Raw genomic sequence first — 8,372 nt, 5'->3', positions numbered from 1 at the left:
GCACAGCCTCTACTGTGATAAAATTGAGGCAAGCAGGAAGGCCATGTAGTGACAGCAGGAAGAGCCCGTCTGCACTCAGCTCTTTGCTTTGACAGCAGGGCTGCTCAGAGGCACTGGGATGAGCTCCCAGCTCTGCTTGGTGGGTAGGAAGCACTTGATAAGTGCACGCCTGTCCTTTCGGGACTCCACAGCACAGGCTTTGTTTCATCCATGATTGAATGGTCTACAGGGCAATTACCAACCAAAAGAGGGGATTGCCAGCTCTCTCCAGGTTTCCTAAATCAGCATGGTTGAATTTCTCAGAGGAAGACAGCAGTAGCAGCAGTAGGCTTAATGGCTTTGGCTGCAAAATGTTCACTAGTTTAGGACTGAGCTTGCATTTAACTACTGGCCATTTTGTTTTATTAAGTGCAAATTGTAGCTTAATAGATTTACAGTTGCCATAAACTTTGGCATCATGAAAGCTGTCAGAGTGGCCAGGTGCACAGCATATTACTCATATGATGCTAGTAAGGGTGAACTGGACAAGCCAGGCACCAAGGTGTGCAGAGCATTTTAACAGGTGTGAGCATGGGCTTTTGAGAGGCATCAGAGCCAAAACATAAGCAGTTTCTCAGCAGTTTCCTTTTGTTCCTAGTTATTAGAGTGGAGGTGGAAGATTTCAGAACTGTATCTGCAAATGCAAAATATCTTTACCCTTTCAAAGGCAAACTTTGTAAATTAACTCTGCTAAGCCAGGATTACCCAAGTCCAAACACATGGGTGTGTTCGGGTTTTTAATGAACGCACGTTACCCTGTAGCTCTGTTCTGCACTCATTACATTGTGTTCAGTTCCAGATACATACCAGCAGAATATGTAGACATACTGGAAGGAGTTCGGAGAGAAACACGAAGGCTGATTAAAGGCCAGGAAGGACAGACTCCTGTGGAAGATTAAAAAATAATAAAAAAAAAAAACCCTGAATTGTTGCATGAAGCAATGATGGGGCAGTGGGAATGAAAGCCACATATGGACATTTCGACTACTACAAAGACCACAGGCTGTGCAATTTTTACCTAAGTAATTCCAGGTAACCTCCTTCCTGGTCAGGCAATTTGATTTACCAGGGGTGGAAGGAAAAGGTGCTTACCTTCCTCAAACTGAGCAAGAAGGCCTTAGTTAGGGAAGAGAAGATGTATTTTCAGTTTGAAGGGGAAGGATTGTTTTCCCCTCTCAGTAAACTCTCCTTTGGGAAGTTATTACTTTCGGAAACTGACATTTGTTTTTTTTCTCAGCAACTATAGGATTTTTTTTGGCAACTATCTGCAACCCCTCTGTGTATTGCTAAAGAGTTGGCTTGTTTACTCCAGGCAGTATACATGGAGAGCTGTGTTACTCCCCACCCAAATATTTACAAAAAGATCTTGAGGCTGTTGGGGAAGTTTGATGATAGAAGGGAGCAAGAATACTGCATCTCTACTCTGCTGCATGCCCTGAGCAAAGAACTCTTTCAGGTGGGAGAGCCAATGTGAGGGGGGAAAAAAAGAGCTGGTGTCCTATGCATGCACGTATTACACATACTACACAGTTACTTCACATCTCCATCTGCAAAGACGTACTCCACACATGAAGCAGTAGAAAGGAAAGCTGTAGGTTACACGGGGATCTATTTTTGCTGTTACTGAATTCTGAAAAGTGTTTGCTTTTATGTCCAAATATCTGAGAAGTATTGAAACGTAGGTATGAACTTTGCCGAGTAACAGCTGCACCAGCAAACAATATATCAGTAGACCTAATAATTATATAAACAGTTTCTCGAGTAACAAGACATTTTATCTCAAGACAAATTTGAGAGATGAATAGTTGTACAGTGCCTCTACTGAGCGAGTTAAATCACCCACAGACTGTGCATTCATACTGCTTTGTGATGACTTGTAAACAGGCACAGAACTGCCAACAGGAGCTGAGAAGACTTTTGCCCTTCTGTTCTACCAGCACAGCTAACAAGCACATGGCCTATTCCTACTCCCGTCCTGTCAACAGTCCTGCTCCATCCCATAAACTGGTGCATAGATCACATCAGAGCGACTGGAACAGAATCATAACGCGTTGGAGAATGTTTGGAGACGTACATATCATTACCAACACAATCCGAAACACCTCCTAAGAAACAAATAAAAGAAGTTTATTTTCTAGACCTTCTTGTGGTCTAGCTGCTAACTTGTACTTCAAAGAAACCAAATAATGCTTCTCAGGCAATTTGTAGTTAACTTTGCGGTACTGTGAATCTGTGAAATGCAACCCATGCCTTCTAAACATAGCTTAATAGACACAATTGACAAGATTGGGTTTTCGCCCAGCAGTTACTTCATTAAAATTTACTTCTCTAAACCAGATCTTATTGCATTGATAAAGGATTTCAGTTTTCAGGCTTTCAGTCCATTCAGCTAATTGTAGTGTAAAATATTCTTCATATTTATTGCAAAGAACCCCTTTTGAAACAGCTCAACTATACCAGCAAATTGCCGAAATACTCTCCACTTCATTAACAAACGTCACATGTACAAATCATCAGAGGACTTGGTGGTGACCATGCAAATAGACAGCCGCCAGCGTGCTCCGGTGAGTGAGGCCATTTGTAATTCTCATTAACAGTTCCAGCATTTTCAGTTGTATGAAAAGTGATAACACACTGATCTAACAGTCATTAAGGACATTTCCTTGCTCCTTTAGGATTAATTTGCACTGACCCAGAATTCTCTATTTGCTTAACACAAGCAGTGGGACACTTTGATGTTATCTGCTTCTATAAACAATAGTGTACAGTTCTCTCTTGGGCTAAAACAGCTCCTATTCTACTGAGAATTAGCTGTATTAATCATTCTGAAGTCCAAGAGTGCATGATCATAAATTGTGTGCAGGGACCTCACTTAGCAACTCCCCAGACTCTCATTTATCAACATTTTTCCCCTCCCGTCCTGGATATTTAGTATGTAGGGAGCAATTTATTTCTGAGTCAGTGCTTTGTGATGTCTTTCATGTTGAAGTAAAGTTGGAAAACTTTCTGCAACAAATACAGTTCTTCTGACTTCCTAAGTGTAAAAGCAAGAATTACAGACCACAGCTACCGACTGATTCCCTCAAGTGGCCAGAACAGAAAACACAGGCAGCCACCCGGCTCTGAACTGGATGAACCACACAATGGTAACCAAAAATGAGGCAAGTTGCACACCAACTACACCTTTTATTAGTTATTTAATTAGAACTTCCAGCATGTGGGGCATCTTTAAAGCTGATACCTGCCTAACTTTTCTTAGCTGTCTCAAACTAAGCTACTAGAACTTTACTAAGATATAATTGAAGCAATACAAACCTTCCAGAGAACACTGGCTTAGTCTATTTTTCCAGAAAAGATCTGGTTACCAATGAATGATGTTTTTGTTTTTACCATTCTTTAGTCATTTTCCCATCAGCAAACACAGCACGAATCTGCCAAAAATATAAGGAGGGGAAATATTGTTCCATATCTCTTCAGAGTTGATAGGATACTACATACATTGCATTTTTAATGCACCCAGTAGTAGACTTTATTTAAAGTCTCCTCTCATTTACAAAAATCCCTTGTGAAAAGATACAGAGTCAAAACATAAAGAAATCCAGGACAGACGCAAAAAAAAGGTACCCCAAGCCAAACAACAAACACCCCTATTTTGAGTGAATAAATGAAAATCTTCAGTCTCAGATGGCTGTCTTTCCAACATGGCCCAATTTCTTCAGCTTCCAGGATTTTCCATGGCCTGAACCTATAAAATGGGAACAGAGGTCCCAACTCCACTTTTCGTGAGAGAAGCACACATTAAATGTCCACTGACTTACTGGGGAAAGCAGAGATTTAAGCAATTTTTGATGAGAAAAGACTTCTGGCCCAGCTTGAGCAAAATTAAACTCATGAGCTCAGAAATTGTTCTAACTTCTTTCCTAGTTTCATACTGAGCTGAACTTTGATTTCAAAGCTCTCTCTGTCTTACTGTAAACATGTGGTTTTAAAGTACTGCACTGCTCCAAAGTTATCTGCATGTGAGTTTATTTTATATTAAGTACTTCAAAAAATGTCTGAACATAAAATGCCAACAGAAACAACAAAAAAATAAGTAAATCACCACATGCAGCAGAAATGTTTTAATCCAGAATGTAATAAGTACAGTCAAGGTTTAAAAAGTTTATGCCAAAGTGTAAACTGAGGGAATTAGTAATTATTGTTTTTTTTCTGTAGAGAGTTTTCCTGCTGCAGTCAAAAGATTCTGAAAGGTTGTTAAAAAAATATAAAGAAAGAAAGAAGCAAACAAATAAAACCAGTGTTTATTTCCCCTGAAGAAATTCTGGCTTCTGCAATTTGGCATCCTTCTCAGCCACTGAGAACATTTGTTTTAGCAGGGGCTGCTGCATTCATAGATCCTCCCTCTCTTACCATAAGCTAGTATTCAGGAACTGAGATCTATCCTTGCCTTGAGTTGTGCAGTTCCACTGATGTCTGCAGAAGCATGAGGGCAGCTGCTGTGAAAACAGGCTGCCTTAATTCTGCCTGGGTTTCTAATAACAGGAAAGTCTGTTTCCAGATTCAGGGGGCAAAACTCTGCCATCAGTGATGTGAGACACCCTAGTGATTTTAACCTAGTAAAGCTATCAGTACCTGTGGACAAATCTTTCCATAGTGCTATGGACTTGCATTGCACATGAACAGCAGTGAAAGCCTGTATGATGTGGTGTAGGCGTGTCTGAGCCAGATCTACCTCGGTGTTACAAAATTCCAGGGACTCTGGTTCACTAGATTGTGTGATGTGTCATTTTGTGGGAGTAATGGTCTCCCCACCCCCCCTTGCCTCATGAAACACAGCACCTCACTCCACAGAGCACTGCAGACATGCTTACAGTGCAGTTAGTCTCTGGCACATCAGCTTGCCTTATTTAAAACCCTGAGTATGGGTGCTTGACACAATCCTCGGGAGTTATTTTTGCATCATGCATACACTGATAACTGTGCCCCTGGCTGAAACAAGGGTAAATAGAGGCTTTCAAAAGCCGCCTTCTCCATACATGGTCAGCATGCTTTTAGCTGCTTATTCTCTGCTCCTTCGTGTACTGCTGCTACAGTGAGATTTGATCTGGACTTCTGCCTTGAGCATTATGTATTGGATTCTGTGTTCGTAGACTGAGAGAATGAAACTACCTGCTTAATTTAAGATCCATTTAAAGAGGCCCCTGCACTTCCACTGCCCTTGTCACTCACTTATTGGCATATCTGTGAAAAACTGCACAATCTGAGTGCAGCTATTAATTTATTGAAATTGTTATTGTAATTACTAATTATTCTGGAACTTCTGATATTAATTTTTCACTTCCACAGTACATTCACTTGTACTTATAGAAAAAGCTGTCTTTTTCCTAAAAGTATGTTCCCCAAATTTGCAATGCTGACATAACTAACTCAGAAGGTTCCTTGGGAAACAGCACTTAAAAACAAAGGGGTCCAGGAGAGCTGGACCTGCTTCAAGAAAGAACTCTTGAAGGCGCAGGAACAGGCTGTGCCGATGTGCCGGCAGATGAGCCGCTGGGGCAGACAGCCTGGATGGGCAATGAACTTCTAAAAGAACTAAGGGAAAAAAAGAGGGTGTATCATCTTTGGAAGAAAGGTGAGGCAACCCATGGAATGTTTAAGGATGTTGCTAGGTCCTGTAGGAAGAAAATTAGAGAGGCAAAAGCACATTTGGAGCTTAGCCTGGCCTCTGCTGTGAAGGACAACAAAAAATCCTTCTATGAATATATTAATAGCAAGAGGAAGGGCAAGGACAATCTCCACTCCTTGGTGGACACAGAGGGAAACGTTGTATCAAAGGATGAGGAAAAGGCAGAGGTACTTAACACCTTCTTTGCCTCAATTTTTACTAGCAGGACAGAATGTCTTCCAGACAGCTGGCCTGCAGAGCTGGCAAATGGAGGCAGGGAGCAGTACAGTTATTCTGTGTTCCAGGAGGAGGTCCTCAGCTGCTTGGATCCCCACAAGTCCATGGGACCGGATGGGTTCCATCCTAGGGTGCTGAGAGAGCTGGCAGATGAGCTGGCCAAGCGGCTCTCCATCATTTTTCAGCAGTCCTGGATCACTGGAGAGGTCCCAGAAGACTGGAAGTGGCCAACATTGTGCTCATCCACAAGAAGGGCCGGTTGGCTGAGCCAGGGAATTCCAGGCCTGTCAGCCTGACCTCAGTGCCAGGCAAGGTTATGGAACAGGTCATCTTGAGTGCAATCACACAGCACTTAGAGGATGGCCAAGGGCTCAGGCCCAGCCAGCATGGGTTTAGGAAGGGCAGATCCTGCCTGACAAACCTGATCACCTTCTATGCCCAGCTGACTGCCTGGTAGATGTGGGGCAGGCTGTGAATGTAGTCTACCTGGACCTCAGCAAGGCCTTTGACACTGTCCCCCACAGCAAACTCCTGGCCAAGCCACAGGCTGACAGCTTGGCCAGGAGCACACTGCATTGGGTTAGGAAGTGGCTGGAGGCTGAGCCCAGAGAGCGGTGGTGAATGGTGCCACAGCCAGCTGGCAGCCAGTCACCAGTGGTGTGCCCCAGGGATCAGTGCTGGGCCCCATGCTCTTTAACATCTTTATTGATGATCTGGATGAGGGCATTGAGTCCATCATCAGTAAATTTGCTGACGACACCAAGCTGGAGTTGATCTGCTGGAGGGTAGAGAGGCTCTGCAGAGGGACCTGGACAGGCTGGGCAGAGTCCAACGGCATGAGATTGAACACATCCAAGTGCTGGGTTCTGCACATTGGCCACAGCAACCCCAGGCAGTGCTACAGGCTGCGGTCAGAGTGGCTGGAGAGCGGCCAGGTGTAGAGGGACCTGGGGGTGCTGGTTGATGGTAGGCTGAACATGAGCCTGCAGTGTGCCCAGGTGGCCAAGAGGGCCAATGGCATCCTGGCCTGCATCAGGAACAGTGTGGCCAGCAGGAGCAGGGAGGTCATTCTGCCCCTGTACACTGCACTGGTTAGGCCACACCTTGAATACTGTGTCCAGTTCTGGGCCCCTCAGTTGAGGAAGGAGGTTGACTTGCTGGAAGGTGTCCAGAGGAGGGCAACAAGGTTGGTGAGGTGTTTGGAACACAAACCCTAGGAGAAGAGGCTGAGGGAGCTGGGGTTGCTTAGCCTGGAGAGGAGGAGGCTCAGGAGAGACCTTATTGCTCCCTACAACTACCTGAAGGGAGGTTGTGGACAGGTGAAGGTTGGTCTCTTCTCCCAGGCAACCAGCACTAGAACACGAGGACACAGTCGCAAGCTGTGCCAGGGGAGGTTTAGGCTGGAGGTTAGGGAGAAATTCTACACAGAGAGAGTGATTTGCCATTGGAATGTGCTGCCCAGGGAGGTGGGAGTCACCATCACTGGAGGTGTTCAGGAGGAGACTTGATAGGGTGCTTGGTGCCATGGGTTAGTTGATTAGGTGTTGTTGGATAATAGGTTGGACGCGATGATCTTGAAGGTCTCTTCCAACCTGGTTTATTCTATACTAAGCATTTGCATATGAGAGCCCAGGTGTGACATTGTAACATCACAAACAACAAACAGCAAGTTTTAAATTCCATTTTAACATTAATTTTAGCCCTTTCCTTTTATGGCTGCATTCTGTGGCTCACCTGTATTAATAGTTTCATTATAGTATGGGAAAAGTCACAGTAGACCCAAGGGCCTGTAACTGACAGCTCCCTCTCTCCTTGCTGGATGTCTCCATGAGGACAGCCATACTGACAGGTAACAGATGAGGTGTTCTGGATGCCTATAGAAGTCTTCTTCATATGCATTAGCTCACCAGCAAAACAATTTGCAGTCTCCATCAAAGAGACTGTGGAAGATCTTTTAAAGAAAAGCCAGCTGTCTGTTTAGGCTCCAGATGTGTCCTCACTAGGGAGAGTGGAGGGGATGAGAGTGTCCTTTGACCTCTGGGTCACATTCTTCCTCATGCCCCCCAGGAGACCATTGGTCTTCTTGTCCATAAGAAGATCATTTTGGCTTGAGGAGACCTGTAAGAGGATCAAGTCCAAGCCAGCACTGCCAGGTCCCCACTAAACCCTTGTCCCTCAGCACCACATCTCCATGGCTTTTCAATCCCTCCAGGGAAGGGGGACTCCACCACTGCTTTGGGCTGCCCTATCCCAGGGTGCAAGGAAACAAGGAGGAGCAACAAAACCTGCACCTCCCCCCTGCTTCATCTTCCCAAAGCAGTTCCTGCTCCCTCTACACCATCCTCCCCGCTGCCTAAACAGCTTCTGCTACACCACCACCATTTTTGCACCCATCCCAGAGCCAGGGGCTAGATCCTCAACCAGCCAAGAT

Source organism: Dryobates pubescens, chromosome 3 (assembly GCF_014839835.1).
Source record: "Dryobates pubescens isolate bDryPub1 chromosome 3, bDryPub1.pri, whole genome shotgun sequence".
Taxonomy (NCBI): domain Eukaryota; kingdom Metazoa; phylum Chordata; class Aves; order Piciformes; family Picidae; genus Dryobates; species Dryobates pubescens.
The sequence above is the reverse complement of the archived record's forward strand: the minus strand, read 5'-3'. Positions refer to the sequence as shown.